Below are 19,643 nucleotides of genomic sequence, written 5' to 3' on the forward strand. Positions count from 1 at the left end.
GCATCAATGATCGTCTTTTTAAATTTTCTCATTTAGTTTGAGATTTTCTTGGCTCTTGGTATGATGAGTGATTTTCTATGGGAAGTTGGACATTTTTGTGTTCTGCTATGAGATTCTTTAAATCTTCATTTACCTATCTTTCTCTGACTTTACTCTGGCAAGCGAAGGGGGACTGCTTCAGTCTTGTCGGGTGTCCTTAGATGATACCTAGGTGGAGGCCCCTCATAATTGCTTGGCTGGGGTAGAAGTCTCAATTCCTTACATGGTCTCTACTGACACTGTATTTAGAGTGGCTTTTTGCCACTCGTTATCAGGTAATTTTGGATGTTCTAACGATGCATGAGGCCTCCTCTGACATCACCTAGCATTAGAAAGGTAGGGAAACTTCTCTACTGCACCTTTGGGGTAGATATCTAGGCTACTTATGTGGTCTCCAATGACACTGCAGCATGGGAGAAGGAAAAATCTTGTTATCTGCAGGTGGTGATAAGTCTTCTTTTTCTTCTCGGCCCTCATTGCAGCCTCAGGAGGATGAATGTCTAGGCTTCCCATTTTCGCTTTTTTGGTGTGTATGGACCACTGTTTTTCTATGGTGTTTGGCTAGAGTAAACTCGTAATTTTTAAAAAATGTTTGCTCTTATTAGGATCCCTCTTTCATGGTCTTTTGGCTAAAGAGATTAGGTCTTTGTTGGTTTCTTTTTTTTCTTTAAATCTGTGTGGCAATTTATTTTGATGAACCTCAAGTGTACTTCAACTTGAAAAGAGAAAGAGTAGTCTTATAATGAAATGGTGCTGAAACAATGACATATTTTTTACATAATCATATGTAAAACAAGAGCACATCTGTAACATGAAATATAAAATTACAAAACTTTTATTGAAAGCTTAGGGGAATGAAATTATAAGCTTAGGCAATTATAAGCTTAGGCAACAGGTTTTAGACACAAAAAAAAAGCACAATCTATATGAAAAATATACAAATTGAATTTTATATAAAGTTAAACCTTTTGCTCTTTGATAACATTAGTAAGAGAATAAAAATCAAGCTGCACATCCGGAGAATATATTTGTAATTATTTTTTAAAAAACTACTTATATTCAGAATATATAAAGAAATTTCAGAACTAAGCTATAAAAAAACCCCACACAACCCAACAGAAAAATGAGTCAAAATTTTGAATAAACACTTCATCAAAACTTTATGCAGTTGGCAAGTACACATGACAGGATGCTCAAAATGAGTCACTCGAAAGATGCAAATTAAAACCACAATCACACCTATTAGATTGGCTAAAATGAAAAAAAATACTTAAAAAGTAAAAATCAAACTGATAGTAACAAGTGCTAGTTAGGATGCAGAGAGCGGACACAGAAGCGAAATGACTTGAAGGCAATTGTCTTTTTCTGTTTCATCTATTGAAGCAATGGAAGCTCAAGAATAAGGAAGTTGTTTCTGTATTTAGAGGGAATGAAAAAGAAAAGAGCTACTGCTTACATTGTAATATATCCCCAACACTGAGAGCAGCTGAAAGTCTCTGAAAGATATTCCTTGTTCAGGAACACCTGCCTCAGAAAGTCCATTTAGCGAACTCATTTACATTCACGATGAATGCAGAGCTGTTATTCCTCTCGCTCATATGTTTGCTTGAAAGCATAATACTGAAACGGACATTTAAACATTGAATAGTAACTGTTAATGCAATATGCAGTTTCAGGATCGTTGATGGATTACAGGATTTTGTGGAAAGTATATCACTGTCAGATAATTTTAGATTATCTAAACAAGTCCAATACTGGTGCAAAAGCATAAATATTTAAGAATTTGGTAGATGTCCTGCTTAATTTGCCTGTTTCTAAAAATATTTTAGATTTTTTTCAAGAGTATAGATATTTTTCATGGCCTTGTACTATTCTACCTAATCTTCTAAGATAAAGCAAAGCCAGTGATTTACTGATTTATAAATATTTGAGTATATGGTCTGTTTATGTGTGTGTGCACATACGTTTGTATGTGTACAGAGCTGCTAATTCAGTGTGATTGTAACAAGGTTATAGTTTACATGATTTGTCAAAATAGAGACAGGAATAATGGAATAAGATGTGAATCATAAGTATTTGGAACCCTGAATTTAGGTAAAAGGAGAGCAAAATAATTTACAGCTCAATATTTTCTGTCTACAAGTAATTCTTTCACAGTTTAGCAGGGTTTACAATGTAGACAAGTGATTCATAAAGCAGAAATTGGTCTTGCTATGAAAATAGACACCAATCCTGCTAAGACACTCCAGGAATAGTGAATCGAAAGGGAAGTTGATCTATTTTTTTGTGAAAATTCATGTTGTGTTTTGCAAAAATCTAATAGAGAAATACGAACTTGAAAATAATTCCCTTTTGACAACATCCTTACCTTGGATATGACAACAGCACTGAAATGAATGGAATGTGTTTCTATATGTGTTAATTAGATTTGTCACCACACACTGTTCATCTTTATGGGGGTTTAGTGTCTACCAGGAATATCAACTTTCAACATTTGATATATTGATCTTGTTCTTTAATCTCTCACCTTAACTCCTATCTTTAGCATGATGTTTTTTCTCTTATTACATTTGTTATTGCTGTGGATTCTGATATACAGATAAAAATGACTCTAGAAATGTAAGGTGATTAAAATGGACAGATCTTTTTATCTTTTTTTTTTTTTTACTTCTCTCACTCAAAAAAAAAAAAAAAGTCAAAAGCAAAATAATTCATTAGAAAAACTCCCATAGTCACCTGATGGTATGGGATAAAAATGGAAATTCCCATAAGCTTTTTAAATCAAGTGCCTAATAATTCATTATTGCCACAGTAGAGAAGATAATGATAAATGTGTGTGTGAATATATATATATATATATTATATATATATAATATATATATATATAATATGTATAGATGTAGATAATGTATCTTTCATTTTATTAAATATAAATACATTTTCCAAAAGAAGGAGAAGGTTTTAAAAATATAATTGACTCTCAATAAATAAATGATGAATATTGTGACTTAGGTTTTTCCAAAAGCAGAGCCTTAGGAAAAGAATTGGGTGCAGATAGTTTATCTAGGAAGTGATTCTAAGAAGCACACATGGATGAGGGAGAGTGAGACAAGTTAGGAGGAGAGGCCAACATAAGGACGTATTAGAGTTGTTGTTGTGGGGTCCCTTAAACACAGAAATCTTCCATCTTAAGGACTGCACCTAGAGCATTTGTCCAGCAGCTTCTGTTGCTAGTATATGAAGTGTTGTCCTTGCTCCCATTGACTTTCCTGTGCTGCCAGGTTATGTTGTGTGGCAAAAATCAGAACAAGAGATGGCACAAGATTGAGTCAGCAGATATGGAGCACGAGGTGCATCTGAGCAGGTCTGGAACAGCACACTAACTAACTGCTAAAAGAAGAGATAACCCAAAGGCTTTGGTATGCCTGTTTAAATACATTTTATAGAATGGTCATTCTTTCTGAGTTCTGCTTTTGGGTTCAAGATACTATGTTATGACAACTATGAAGGAAAATGAACCAAGTAGAAAAGACAGATTTCATTGGCTCTTTGCATTGTGAAATACCTTTGCTGCTTGGTCGGTTTAAATGAGATCAGTAATGATAGTTAAAATAGAATCTTAGTGTTAGACTATTTAAATAATTTTCTTCAATGTTATTTCCCTCATTCAACCAAACTTTGCTAAAAAGCAGGTTAATTTGTCTCTTGCATTTGCTAAGTTACAATTTTAAATACTGCCACTAAAACAATAACTTCAGGTATAAAGACTTGTGAAGTAGGAAAGGTAGGAAATGAATCAATTTTTCTCTATACAGGGTCAGAATTCGTTTAAAGTGATTTTAATTTATCACTCAGCTTTTTCCCATACTGCCAGATTCTAACAAAAATCACTATACCATCTTTTTTTTTTTTTTTATCATAATAGAATCATGGCTGTACACTTAAGCACAGAGTGAGGTATGTGATTAATTCTATTCAGTTGAAGGTGATTAGAAATTCTCTGAACTGCTTTCAGTGCAGGGCTCCTAACAGAACAGGTGTGTATTTTTCATGCACTTTCTCTTTCCTGGAAGCTGTCTCACAGACAGTAAGAAAAGTCTATGGAATGCTGGAGCCATATCATAGAAGGAACTTAGATCCCTGAATAAGGCGTCTAATACACACAGTGCTTTCTCATTGGCCTAGGCAGCTCACCTTGGAATTGTTACATAACAAGCAATAAATTAGTCTTCTTGAAAGTGTATTATTTTGGAATGAATGGATAAATGAATGAATGAACTGGTAAATTCATTTGTTCGTTCATTCATTCATTCATTCATTCATTCATTCATTCAGGATGTCTTACTCTGCTACCAACCTGGGACACCAGCATAAGATTTTTTTTTTTTAAATCAAGAGTATTGTTATTTACATTTAGTGTTTACCATTTAATTATACATTTTACATTCCTTTTCTTAATCCTTAGATAATCATAAATCAAGGATTTACTATTAGTCTTATTTGATAAATGAGGTAACTGAGGGTCTATGGTATTAAGAAATGTGTCTGATATTACACAGGTCAGAAGCACTTTACATAAAATCCAATTTCAACAGTCCTCATATGACAAACATTTCTCCTAACAGAAAGTTTATAGAAATTTTTCTTTAAGATGACTACAATTTTTAAAAATCAAATTTGAGCTTATTTTTTCTAGATTCTACATGATCTGTCCCCCTCATGAATACTCATCTTGTCTTCAAATAAATGTATATGCTTTTCCTGTGCCTTTGTAAAAATTATCCTCACAAACCCCAGAGATGACTCACAAACCAGATTCGCCTTTTTTGTTCTTATTTTCTTTAAAATGTAGATCAAAAGTCATCCATTAGAAACTATTTCTTAACAGAATAGCTTAGTCTCACAAAATCTATATTCACTCAGGTGTGCCTGGGTGGCACAGCGGTTAGCGTCTGCCTTCGGCTCAGAGCATGATCCCAGGGTTATGGGATTGAGCCCCACATCAGGTTCCTCCGCTATGAGCCTGCTTCTTCCTCTCCCACTCCCCCTGCTTGTGTTCCCTCTCTCGCTGGCTGTCTTTATCTTTGTTGAATAAATAAATAAAATCTTTAAAAAAATCTATATTCACTCAATTAATGTTAGAGGACAGCACTGTGTAGTAGTTAAGAATTGATTCTGAACCAAAATGCTCAGATTTAAATTTTGACTCCACTACTGACTACCAGTATCAAATGGTTATAAAAACTTATGACATGTAGTAAGTGCTCAATAAATGTTAACAGTAATTTATGCTTATAAATGGTAATTTATACAGCCATGCACAGAAATTTGGGCTATAATCAAGGCTCATACAGGTCTACTTGTTTCCAATCAATACAGTATTTATGAAGCAGTTACCATTTATTAAACACTGTGTCTACTCCTAGGGGTAAAACACACACACATACCACTACCACTACCACCAAGAAGAAATAAACGAATTCAACAAATCTTTGCCGTAGACTTTTTGGTTTTGGTTTACATGCACATAGGTGTATGGTTGGAGGTTTCTGTGATTTGTCCTGCAAACTGACCACACTGACCTGCACATACGCAGGCAGGTTAAGGAATGTTGTTTGTGAGACTTGTGCTGTGTAAGTGACCTTGGGAGCCTGGTTAGTTGACATTACCTGGCCTCCAGGTCAGACTCGGCCTTTTTGGTCTTGACACCAAGAAGTGTAAATGCCCTTGCATCCCCTCCTGCTCCAGGCTGGCCTGGCCTGCTTCCCCCTACCCTCCACAATGGAAACTGGAAGGGGAGGCAAGCACACCTAGCCCAGGCTCCTTGAAGACATAAAGACATGATAACATAGAAATGCAGCTCCCTCCAAACTGCACGAAGGCAAACAAATGTTTAACTTCAGACCCCACCACTTGCCCTATCAATACGGGCCTTATGGGGATGGTCAGTTGGAAGTCTTCCTGAGGGGAAAACATTCTGCCAGACCTCTCAATCCAGCCTGGCTGTCTTCCTGGGGCTTCCCCAGGTAATGAGGTTGGATGTTGTAAGTACCCAATCTGATATAACTGTCTTATTCTCCTTTACTGTTTACTATTGCCCTCATCTATGTGTAGATTTCCTTTTCTTCTGTTTCTATCAGATTTTTATAATATCAACAAAGTGTTTTCTCCCCTTCGAAACAGAGACTATGGCTGTCACGAATCTTTTCTTCAGAACAACAGGGGAAAAATTATTTGTTTCCTTCTAATAACCAACATCAGGCTTTCTTTACAATGTTTAAAAGAAACAGACAAATATCCGAGCATTCATACAAAGATAAATTAACTGTTTAGGTAGATAAAATTTAGGACAATAGGAGAATATCAGAGCTAGAATGAAAGGAAAAAAATACTGTTACATTATCAAATAATAATTGACGTTCACATGGTATTTCATAACATATATAGTGTCTTCTTAATTCTCAGCTGGTCTTCTCACAGTTAAAAATATAAGTATATATTAATATTTTCTTTTTTTAAAGCAAATGGAAATTAAAAATTATATAATAATAATATGCACACATATATCAAATTTGTGGGTGATAGGACTTGGACTAAAACCCTGGACCATAACATAATGGTCTCTCCAGCAAACATCTAGAGAATTTTGAATAAACAAAGAAATCTAAGGGTCATTTTTGTCATTTTTATGTTTAGCTAAATGACTGTAGCAAAGTAATGTGATAACAGTGTGCTTGTTAAGTTTATTTCAGAATAATTATTATAATTATTAATCTTTAATATTTGTTTAATGTTTATAACTGAAATTTGCCTGACTCCTTAATAGAATATGTTAAATAACTAAATAAATGAATTTAAGTTGTTGAAAAATATGCATTTAAAATATGTTAATTAGCTTCCATATCTGTTGATGATAATAAAATGTTTTATTTTTCCACAACATATAGTGACTGGCAGCATAATGATTCACAACATGTGTAAATGTCTTATAAGTGGAGAACATATATATTTACAGAGATGTATTATTTCTTAATCTAAATTTATAGGAGAGCGCAGAAACATACTTATATGTAGCATAACTACTATCAAAGCATAAATGAAGCTCCTTATTTTGTGATTAGGTTTAGAATAAGTTTTAGTTGTTTAATGTCCACTGAAAATTCAGTAGAAAATGTCTGTGAGTAGGAGGCTGTCCAAGATGGTGGCAGAAGAAAACCTTGAACTCACTCCCTCCATAGACACACAAATCTATACCCACATATAGAAGAATTTCTCCTGAAGAAGACCTGAGGCTGACTGAACAGCTTTTGCATAACCAACAGCAGAGGGTATACATTGAAAAGGATAGGAGAGATGAAGACATGGTAGAGATGGCACCCCCAACCTCAATGTTATGACCTGCATTAGGGAAGGATATCACTGGGGGGCCTGTGCACATACTTGCCCACACTCAGGCACAGAGGGGGAAAAAAAAGTGGTTTAAAGGGAATTGGACCATAAATAAAGGAAATTATTTTACTAATCCTAGAGTGTCTGCCAAACAGGTAGGGAACTGCTGGAACTCTCTCCAGGGTCAGAGGCTCCAGCAAGCATCATTTTTTATGTTTCCCTTCCACTTTAATAGTGTAGACAGGAACAGGGTCCGGGTACTCTAGCCAGGCTTTTAGGGCTGCCCAAGCAAGTCCTGGGCTCCTAGTTCAGACTAGCTAGAGCCATCCTGCCAATGTGACCCTGGGACAGCATAGTCTGGAGACCTCTCAACACCAGATTGGATGATAAAAACCATATGATCATCTCATTAGGAGCAGAAAAAACATTTGACAAGATTCAACATGCATTTATGATAAAAACCATCCACAAAATGGGTAGAGAAGGAATATACCTCAATATAATAAAGGCCATGAATGAAAAACCCACAGAGACCATCATATTTAATGGTAAAAAGCTGAAAGCTTTTCCTCTAAGATCATGAAGAAGACAAGGATGCCCAGTCTTGCCACTTGTATTCAACATAGGTTGGGAAGTCCTAGCCATAGCAGACAGACAAGAAAAATGTAAAAGACATCCAATTTAGAAAGGAAGAAATAAAACTGTCACTATTTGGAGATAACATGGTATTACATATATAAAACACTAAAGATTTATCAAAAAACTATTAGGACTAATAATTGAATTCATTAAAGTTGAAGCAGTCAAAATTAACATGCAGAAATTGGTTGCATTTCTATATACTAATAATGAGCTATCAGCAAGAAAAATCATGAAAACAATCCCATTTACAATTGCATCAAAAAGAATTAAATACCTTGGAATAAATTTAACCAAGGCGGTGGAACCCCTGTATAGATATACCCCAGGTATACTGAGGGTTTGATTCTAGACCACTGTGATAAAGTGAATATTGCAATAAAGTGAATCAAATAAATTGTTTGGTTTCCCACTGCATGAGAAAGTTATGTTTACACTGCACTGTAGTCTATGAAGTGTGTGATAGCATTATGTCTAAAAAACAACATATATACCTTAATTAAAAAATTTTTATTTCTCAAAAATGCTAACCATCATTTGACCTTTCAAGGAGTGGTAATCACTGATCACAGATCACCAGAACAAATGTGATAATATTAAAAATTTTTTTTGATAAATTGTGAGAATTACTGAAATATGACACAGAGACACAAAGTAAGAAAATACTGCTGGAAAAATGGCACCAATACACCTGCTCAATGCAGGGTTGCCACAAACCTTCAATTGTACTAAACACAGTATCTCTGAAGTGCAATAAAGAAAAGTGCAATAATATCAGGTATGCCTGTATGCTGACAACTAGATGATCTTGATGAGAGATACTGATTACACAGATAAATGGAAAGATACACTGTGCTCATGCATTGGAATAAATAATATTATTAAACTATGTCTACTATTGAAAGCAATCTGCAGATTCAATACACTTCTCATCAAAATACCAATGGTATTTTTCACAGAACAAAGAAAAAGAATCCAAAAATGTGTATGGAACCAGAAAAGATCCCAAACAGCTAAAGCAATTTTGAGAAAAAAACAAAGCTATATATATAGTGCTCTCTGATTTCAAGCTATACTTCAAAGTTATAGTAATCAAAGCAGTATGGGACTGGCACAAAAACAGACACATAGACCAATGGAATAGAACAAAGAGCCTGGAAATAAACCCACCCATACATGACCAATTAATCTATGACAAAGGATGCAAGAATATTTAGTAGGGTAAGGACAGTCTCTTCTATAAATGGTACTGGGAAAACTGGATAGCTATGTGTAAAAGAATCAAACTGGACCACTGTTTTATAACTTTAAAAAATAAATTCAAAATAGATTAAAGACTTGAATGTGAGATCTGAAACCCTAAAGCTCCTAGAAGAAAACATAGGCAGTAAACTTTTTAATATCTGTGTGAGCACTACTTTTTGGACTTACTCAGGCAAGGGCAACAAAAGTTAAAATAAAAAAAATGGTATTACATCAAACTAAAATGCTTCTGCACAGAGAAGGAAACAATCAACAAAGTGAAAGGGCAAACTACTGAATGGGAGAAGATATTTGCAAATTATACATCCAATAAAGGGTTAATATCCAAAATATATAAAGAACTTGCACAACTTAATACTGAAAAAACAAACAGCCTGATTAAAAAGTGGGGAGAGGACTTGAATAGATACTTTTTCAAAGAAACCATACAGATGGCCAACAGGCACATGAAAAAATGCTCAACAGCACTAATAATCAAAAAAATGCAAATCAAAATCACAGTGAGATACCACCTCTCCCCTCTCAGATTGACTATTATCAAAAAGACAAAAAGTAACAAGTTCTGGCAAGAATGTGGAGAAAAGAAAAACCTCATATGCTATTTGTAGCAATGTAAATTGATTCAGCTACTATGGAAAACAGTATGGAAGTTCCTCAAAAAATTAAAAATAAAACTACCGCACAATCTAGCAATTCCACTTCTGGCCATTTATACAAAGGAAATAAAAACACCAATCCAAAAGGATGTGTGCACCTTGTGTTCATGGCAGCATTATTCACAATAGCCAAGACATGGAAGAAACTAAATGTGCATCAACAGACCAACGGATAATGAAGATTTGGTGTGTGTGTGTGTGTGTGTGTGTGTGTGTGTGTGTGTGTTTAGAATAGAATATTAGTTAGCTATAAAAAAAAAAAAAGAAGAGATTCTGCCATTTGAGACAACATGGATAGACCTAGGGGGTATTTATGCTAAGTGAAATAAATCAGATAGAGAAAGACAAATACTGTATGATTTCAGTTGTATGTGGAATTTAAAAATAAATAAGACAGAAACAGACTCACAGATACAGGAAATTGTTGGTTACTAGAAGTTGGGGGATGGGCAAAATAGGTAAAGAGGATTAAAAGGTACAAACTTCCAGTTTTAAAATAAATAAATCATGGGAATATAATATATAGCATAGGGAATATAGTCAATGATAGTGTGATAACTGTATGGTGACAGATGTTAACTAGACTTATGAAGATCTTTTCATCATGGATAAAAATACTGACTTACTATGATGTACTATTGATATAAACTAATAGGATACTATATGTCATACTTCAGTAAAAAATAGAAAGTGACTGTAAATGATAATCTCCCTCCCTCATTCTGGGCAAATGAAACTGATTGGCTTTCTTTTTAAAAAAGATTTTGTAGGGGCACCTGGGTGGTACAGTTGGTTAAGCATCAGAATCTTGGTTTTGGCTCAGGTCATGATCTCAGTGTTGTAATATGAAGCCCACGTGGGGCTCCATGCTCAGCACAAAGTCTGCTTGGGAGTCCCTCTTCTTCTCCTTCTCCCCTCCTGCTCATGCTCACTAGCTCTCTCTCTCTCTCTCTCAAATAAATAAATAAATCTTTAAAAAAAATAGATTTTGCAAACACATACCCATGAAAATGAAAAAAAAAAGGGAACAAAATCCATGAGGTTATTCTGAGATTATTTATAATGTATGCAATAGACAAACTTCAACCAATACTGTTTTTTTATGACAAACATGCTGTTTTCTTTTAATTTATAAAATATATTTTAAAAGTTTGCTATTTATATTGATAAGTATAGTCTATGTAATAAAATAAACATAATTCTTTTGTCTCAAAACGTGACATTCATTCAAAGAAAAAGAAAAAAAATGAAAGATTTCCATCCTTTGGCTCTCTTCCCTCTCCTCTCCTGCTCCTCTTCAGCCCTCCACAGACTGAACCCTGGGTAGGGCTAGGTACCAGGACAGCCCCTCAAACGGGGTCAGCAACACTGAGAGGCATCTCCTCGACGAAGGTGTTGTAGGAGGTTTCAACATCTTGAAGAGTCCTCTTTTCTTCTTTTGTCACCATGTTAATAGCCACACCCTTATAGCCATATCTGTCCACCATGAGCAATTCTGTGGATATAGTTTTCCTGCTGGTGGGAAGGTCATAGTTGATGATTAAAGAAACCTGCTGTACATCAATGACTCTGGCCAGCCAGTCTGTGGTAATCAATACTCTGCTAGAGCCAGAGCAGAATTCCCTCATGATAACATCTTGTTCCATTTAGTCCATTATCTCTGTGCATGGTGGACATGGTGAAGTCTCAGGTGTACATCTTCTCAGTGAGCCAATCAACCTTCCTTCAGGTGTTAATGAATATGACTGTCTAAGTGATGGTCAGGGTTTCATACAAGTCACACAGTATGTCCAGCTTCCACTCTTCTCATTCCACGTTGATATAGAACTGGCAGATACCCTCCCCAGGGTCAGCTCCTCTTTTTTTGACCAGAATCTGAATGGGGTCCCTCATGAACTTTTTGGCCACCTCAAGTGCATCAGAAGGCATTGTAGCTGACAGCAAAGCCACCTGGGTGTTGCTGTTCAGCTTTTGGAATAGGTCATAGATCTGGTCCTTGAATCCATGGCTTAACATTTCATCGGCTTCATCCAGTACAAACATCTTGATATATTTGGGAAACAGGTATCTCGAGTTAAGCATATCGAACACATGACGTGGAGTACCCACGATGATATGGGGAGCTTCCATCTACAGCTTCTGACTTCAGCATGTACATTGGTCCCCTCAAGGCAAGAGGCACCCATGCAATCCTCCAAGGCCATGACTACCTATTGTATCTGCTGAGCCAACTCTCTATTGGGTGCCAGGACAAAGGCCTGTGTAGCTTTTAGATCCAATTCAATCTGTTGCGGAATTGGCATGGCAAACGTGGCTGTTTATCCAGGCCCAGACTGGGCTTGAGTGATCACATCATAATCCTTGAAATAAGAAAGAATGGCTCACTGCTGGATGGCAGAAGGCTTCTCAGAACCACAGGCATAGATACCACAGAGAAGGAACTCAGAGGTTCATGTCATCAAAGCTGTCAATCTCATTCCAGTTACTCTCGATGACCTCTTTAGGCTCCATCCCATTGGGGCCATAGTCTCTGCATCAGAAATCCTGATTCAAAGATGTGATCCTTAGAAACTCAAATCAACATGATTTTTTTAAAGGATTTTATTTATTTTTTTAATTATTTGACAGTGTGCGAGAGAGAGAGAGAGAGAAAGAGAACAAAAGCAGGGGGAATGAGAGTGGGAGAAGCAGCCTACCCGCTGAGCAGGGAGCCTGATGCGGGACTCAATCCCAGGACCTTGGGATGACTATCTGAGCTGAAGGCAGACACTTAACTGAGCCACCCAGGCACCCCTCAAATCAACATAATTCTTAATATTGAATTGAAGGAAAATAAAAACAGAAGAAATACATTTCTTATGATAAAGGGCAGAGAATTGTTAAACATATTCTTACTTGGAACTCACATAAATTTGCTAAAACTCTATACCAATGATTAATTACACTGTCTCATACCAACTGAAGGTTGATATACGTATTTCCATTAAGCACTAATTTTCATCTCAGTAACATTTTTCTCATGTTCTCCATCAGATTATTTTTAAATGTTTTGCAATAATTAGAGATGACAAAATTATAGGCAAATCACATTTCACTGAGTGTGAAGATTCAACTCTTTTTATTTTAGGGACATATATTTTTCTTTATCAATTAATTAATTTTTTAAATAACTCTTGCCCAGATGCCTATGTATCATATAACCATTGACTTGTAAGAACTTCTTTTAAAATTGTCACTTATGGCAGACATTTTAAATATGTTTTCTTTACATATTACATAAACATGGCAAAATTTCAACATTACAAATGTATATGTAATACATTGTACCTCAATAAAGGCAAGTGTGTTCCTAAAATAATGGTGTCTATTTTCAGAAAAGATAAGTATGTTTATGTATCTATATACCTACCTATTTATCTATTGAGGCACAAATCTAGACATAACTATTAATAGAGGTTGAGTAAAATAGTATCCTAAAATACATATCTTCATATAAATTAATTTTTTCACTTTATAATATATTTTAAGTATTTTAAATATGTGCTGATGTGGATAAATCACATCACTATTAATGACAATAAAATATTCCATTTTGGGGGTGCTTTGGTGGTTCAGTCAGTTAAGTGTCATGGGACTCTTGATTTTGGCTCAGGCCATGATCTCGGGGTCATGGATCTAGCCCATGTCAGGCTCCACTTTCAACAGGAAGTCCGCTTGAGATTCTCTCTCTCCCTCTGCCCCTCTAAAATAAATAACTAAATCTTTAAAAAAGTATTCCATTCTTGTTATGCTATATTTCTATAAATTATTTAATTAGCTTACTGCATTTGAATACTATTCAAGAATTTATTACCACGAATATGTCTTGTGATATATATAAGTAATAATTATTTTTAAAAAGTGTTTTAGTTAAAAATTAAACTACAACCTAGATGAAAAAAATAACAAGGTTTTGTGTTATGATGTGTGTATATGTGTGTATGTGTATGTATGTGTGTGTATGTGGGTGCGTTTATAGAAAAAGAGGATGAAAAAAAGGAGATAAAACTAAATAGGTACTAATGTCCTTGCAGGGAGTAAAACTGGTCATATTAATGTTACCTGTCAAGTATGTACATAAAATTAATAAGAAAATATTAGAGTAGAATATGTAGGTTTAAGTATTTTAACAAAATGAAGCAACGGAAACTAAAATCACCAAAATGTAGGAAATGGCACATATAAAACAAGCAAATAAAATAATGACAAATAAGTCAACATAAAACAAAAATCAGTACTCATATGAATGGTTTAAGCCCACTGATTAAAATACACTACCTTCCTACGGGAATCTTACGGTCTCCTCTTTAAGTCTGTATATTTTTTGCACAATAGGATTTTAAAACAAAATGAAACAAAAAGTTTAAAAATAAACAGAATGGAAAGATCAACTAAGTATATATGCCAAAATTAAAGTGGATATCATATTATTCATGCTGAAAGAACTAATCAAGTTTTTAAGATGTATAGCATCAAAAAAACCCAAACATTTATATATATATAATATAAACATATATATATAATATATAAACATATATATATAATTTTTCACAAAAATTGCCAACCCCATTCCTATGTCCTTTTGATATGAATATATTCATATTTGATCAGTTCCTTGTGTGCATTTTTCATTTTCTCTATTTTCCCTGTTCTCAGACTTGGAAATAGCTATTTCTTCAAGTCTCACATCTTCATTATATTGGAGAATGGTTTTTAGAATCAAGATCTGGGTGCTACATGTACACATTACTCCTGGGAGGTCACTGTTTCTAGATTATTTCAGTAGCAAAAAAACAGAATATATACACTTTAAATTACAACTTACATTCTTATTTCTAACTCAAATTTAATAACAAGGTTTTTATTTTATTTAGTACTTTTGTGGTATAACAACTATTTTATTTAATACTTTTATGCTATAGAAACTAGTTTCAAATAGCTTCAGTATATTTACATACTTTTTTATAACATACATTATGGAATAATTTTAAATTCATTTATAATACATTTAATGTAGTTTAAAAGAATGTACTTTAATGTAGCTTAAAATTACATTGTCAACATTATTACTAACAATAAACCTATTGTGCATTTTTACTGAAAATGTACCAAAAGAATATTTATAGCTCATTTTGTTTACATATATAAATATATACATATTTAAATCCATATAGAAAATTGTGTTAAAGTTAGTTGAAATTTTATTTATGCTTTACAGCTGTGTTATCAATTTAATGTACAGTTGAAATTTACTTTCTAATGTTTGTGTTTAATTTTGCATTTATTTTTCCTACTTTTTTTCTAAGATTTATTTATTTGAGAGAGATTGCGTGTGAGCACTGGTGGTGGGGGGGTGGAGGCAGAGGGACAGGGAGAGAGAATTTCAAACAGACTCCCCACTGAGCAGGGAGCTTGACACAGGGCTGGCTCTCACAACCCTGAGATCAGGACACAAGCTGAAACTAAGAGTTGGTCGCTCAACAGACTATGCCACCCAGGCACCCCTATTTTTCCTACTTTTTAAGGTATTCTCCTATTTTTGTGGGAGAATTTCATTTTTGGAAATGTAAAAGCAATATGGTTCAAAGTCAAAATCCTATAAATGTATCTGCTTCTCTGTATTCCCCTTTTCCTAAGTTTTACACAAAATTAAATAGTTCATATTTCATTCTGTTTCTCTTGAGAAATTAAACAAATATGTATGTTAATCTTATTCACCTTTTATAGTAAAGAGCAAGAGCGTACTATATTAGCTTTTCCTCCCCACCTCCACCCCCCTAGAGTTATTCAATCTGACTTCAAGTTCTTCCTTATTCTTTCTCACAATAAAGTGATAGATTTTTTGTAGATGAGGTACCACAATTTAGACTCCAATGACAGGTTCTTTTATTCCCAATCTCCCTACAAAAATTAACAGAATAATTAGGTCTTGTTAGTTACCGTTTACACACACACACACACACACACACACACACACACACGTATACCAAAAGATTCACACATGTAGAATGTGGGTCTCAATCATTATATACATACTTATATGGGAAAATTCTAAAAGATTTTATGGGCTCCAAGCCAGTTTTCAGTATATCCTTACTTAAAAAATAGTGATAAAAAGCATGTCTATGTCAATAACATTTCTTCTGGTCTACTCTTGATCTTTGGTGTTTCACTGCCGGATAAGAGAGAATATAATTCTTACAGCATTCTCATTTCCAAGTTTTTGCTTATACCTTGGCAAAAAGCATATTCTTTTAGTATTTTTTCTGTGCTCAAAGGGAATGGCCAAAGTTTGTCTCTTTGTTCTTAAATAATCAGCTATACTTTCTTTTCACGGTGATCAGTGTTCTGTTTCTACAGTGTTCTCTGGATATACTAAAGGAATAGGACAGAGTGAAAGAATAATCTTCTCCTAGCCTGTGTGCTGTAACTAAAAAATCTGTCATTTTCCTGTTACATAGTGTTATATGTGACAGGGCATTACAAGAACTAATTCTAAAGACGCCTACAAGAATGTATTCAGTGCTAGCTCTTGCCCTCATTGGCTGTGTTGTCTCAACCATTTTATTTTACTCCTCTAATCTTTGGCTTTATTGTCTATAACAGAGAAAACATAATAATATAATGGTTATTATATTTATATATATATATTATATATTATTTATATATTATTTAATTTATATTTCTATATTATATAAAAATATGACCAGAAGTAAATGGGATTATATACGGCATACACGAAATAGTCTGATCCATAAGAAATGGTCAATGTTAGAGCTTATTCATACAGTGGCTATGTTAGTTGTAATTAAAGCACTCCATGAACTCTGTTAGTAATAGCCAGAAAACCATATGGTGACTTCATGCTAGAATTTAGTTAGCTGTTATGTTAATATGATTAGCATGAAAATGTTTATGACATAAATTTTACTGAAATATAAGAAGATGAAAATTTGCATATAGTGTTCAATGTAAAAATAAAAGAATATTCAAGGAACATAAAGTATTTCTAAACAATGTTGAAAGGTTTGTGATATTCCTCATGTGTATACTTTAACATATGAGTATATTTTATTTAAGCAATAGGTATTAATATTATAATAAAATGGTAAATAAATTTAAAAAAAAATTTACCCAGAAAAATCGTACCATGTTTTTATATAGTGGGTTTAGGAAATACTTCATCCTTTTTCTCCAAAACACAAATATGTTTTTAAAAACTTAAACTATTATTTATTAAGAACATGAAAGCGATCTGCAGATTTTACCTAACAACTTATGCAGACCACCATACTTCGAAGGAGCATCTAAAGCCTTCTCAAATGCAATGTAAAGGTTAACTGTTTAAGCCATCTAAGCCGTCCCCTCCTTGCTGACTGCACAATATTTATCTTGACAGATGTCAGCTTTATAATGCTTGTGAGAAGTTTGTGGCTTTCATTACCTGGATTTACTATAGTGTGCAACAGAGGCTTAAATTGTACTCTGAGCCATGACAGCTGGCAAAAACATGCCAGAGGACAACTTTGTCAAACCTAGAAAGCTCAAGAGAAGCTTAGTGGAGTCAAAGAAAAACATAAAAGTTGAAGAGCCTAGAGACAAAAAAGAAGAAGAAAAAGAGGAGGATGGCTAAGTCTCCGGATGCCTGCACTGGCATTACATGTGCCTATGGACAGAGGAATAACGTTAGCAGACATCGTTCAGAATATGTGGAGTGTGTATATTACTTACATGTGTGTTCAGTGAATTAATGTCTGTATTTTATCCTCCTATATTTTATGCCTGTTTTATAAATTGATTTGATTTGCTTCAATTTGCGAATTTGCCAATAAAAAAGAAAAACTTCTGTCTCTTAAATAATTCTCATGAAAACAGGTGAATACAAACTTTCAGTTAGTCTTTGCCTCTTAGCAATTTAAAGAATGATGAAGACCATCATTCATATTATTTATACCATTTATAGGAAACTGTAGTTCTAAGAAAAATAAAGGATATTCTCTGAAGAAGAGAGGCAAAAGTAAATTATGAAGTACAGTTTCTTTCCCTAATTTGAAGACAATCAAAATATCCTACTGTGGTTGTTACTGAAATATTCTCATTAAAAATAAACTGGCAGTAAAAGTAAACCTACCAATATTGACTTTGGGTACAAAACAGCAGTACACTTAAAACAGATATGGCATTTTTCTCTCTTTAAACTTAATTGAAAACAATCTAAAATATTATGACATACTAATGATAAACAGAGCTGTAATACATCTTTTAAGCACACTCATGAACAGAGATAGGACAAACATTTCATTTAGTTTTTGGTTCTTTTGAGAGTCATTAGACGCAACTGCTATTGGTATTACTTCATTTTTCTTTCCCAACACACATACTCAGACACATACTTTTTGAGGTTCATTAATGTATCAGATGTTTCATATTTATTCACAAGAGTCAGTAGCAAAATATAAAATATAAAGCCAAAGGATTTTTTTTTACATATACTGGAATTCAACTCGTGTAGTTGAAAATTGGAGTAAACATGGATATCTTATATATAAGATATATATATATTACATATATTATATATAATATAAATACACTACCTCAGTTGTAGGGAATTTTATACTTTAATTTGTGATAGAAAATATATGTAAATAAAATGATTGGAGACTAATACAACAACATATAAGAATTACTAGCAAAGGAGATGAAACATGAACATATGCACATAGCTAAGGAAAATGAAGGTAGCCTTTGTACTAGTCAGGGTTCTCCAAACAAAACAGGGTGTGTGTGTGTGCGTGCGCGCGTGCGTGTACGAGTATACACATATATATATAGCAAGAGAGAAGAGAGGGTGAGGGGAGAAGAGGAGACTTTAAGGAAATTGGCTCACCAATTGTGGAAGCTGACAAGTGCCGAATCTAGTGTATGCCAGCAGCCCAGAGACCCAGAGAAGAGTTGATGTTGCAGTTTGAATCTGAAGACAATGTGTAGGCTGAACTCCCTCTTTCTCAGGTGACTTTAGTCTTTTCTTGTTAAGAATTTCAAATGACTGTTTGAGGCCCACCCACACTATGAAGAGTACTTTGCTTTACTCAAAGTAAAGGGAACTAAATGTCCATCTCCACTATAAAATACCATCACAAAAACAGCTGAGTGGTATTCAAATATCTGGGTTCTTTGGCCAATTTGACAAATAAAATTAACCATCACACTCTCTCCTTGGGTTGTTTTTTCTGTTCATTGGTTGGTTGATTTTTTAACTAGTTTATGAAAGATGTTGCAAGTAAATGTAATTGGGTAGACAGCTTTCAGATTTAGGTCACTACTTGCTATTTCTCATCTATCTATAGTATATTCAGTAACTTTTTTGTAAAGTTGAGCTCTTCATGATTATTTCACCTTGAGACATAACTAATCAAATCAAGGACACAGTACTAATGTTCACAAATACACTTAATGTTGTGATCTTTAGAACACTACATTAATGAGAAATAACATAGACATTATTCTGAAAGTTTTATTTTTTTTCAGTAATGACTTTATACCATTAGCCCTAATTATATTAGGATAATCCCATAAAAATAAACCATTCTTTTTTTTGCTGTTGATAAAAATATACTA

The 19,643-nt window shown here is 34.0% G+C and overlaps 1 long non-coding RNA gene and 1 pseudogene across 1 annotated transcript in view; both read right to left on the reverse strand.

Annotated features, from left to right (window-relative positions):
• Window positions 1–19,643, reverse strand: part of LOC148110257 (uncharacterized) — a 165,782-nt gene that overhangs the window by 18,147 nt on the left and 127,992 nt on the right. The window lies entirely within an intron of this gene.
• Window positions 11,201–12,521, reverse strand: LOC123784334 (eukaryotic initiation factor 4A-I pseudogene; annotated as a pseudogene).

Source organism: Ursus americanus, chromosome 4 (assembly GCF_024610735.1).
Source record: "Ursus americanus isolate L20-20 chromosome 4, mUrsAme1.1.p, whole genome shotgun sequence".
NCBI lineage: Eukaryota > Metazoa > Chordata > Mammalia > Carnivora > Ursidae > Ursus > Ursus americanus.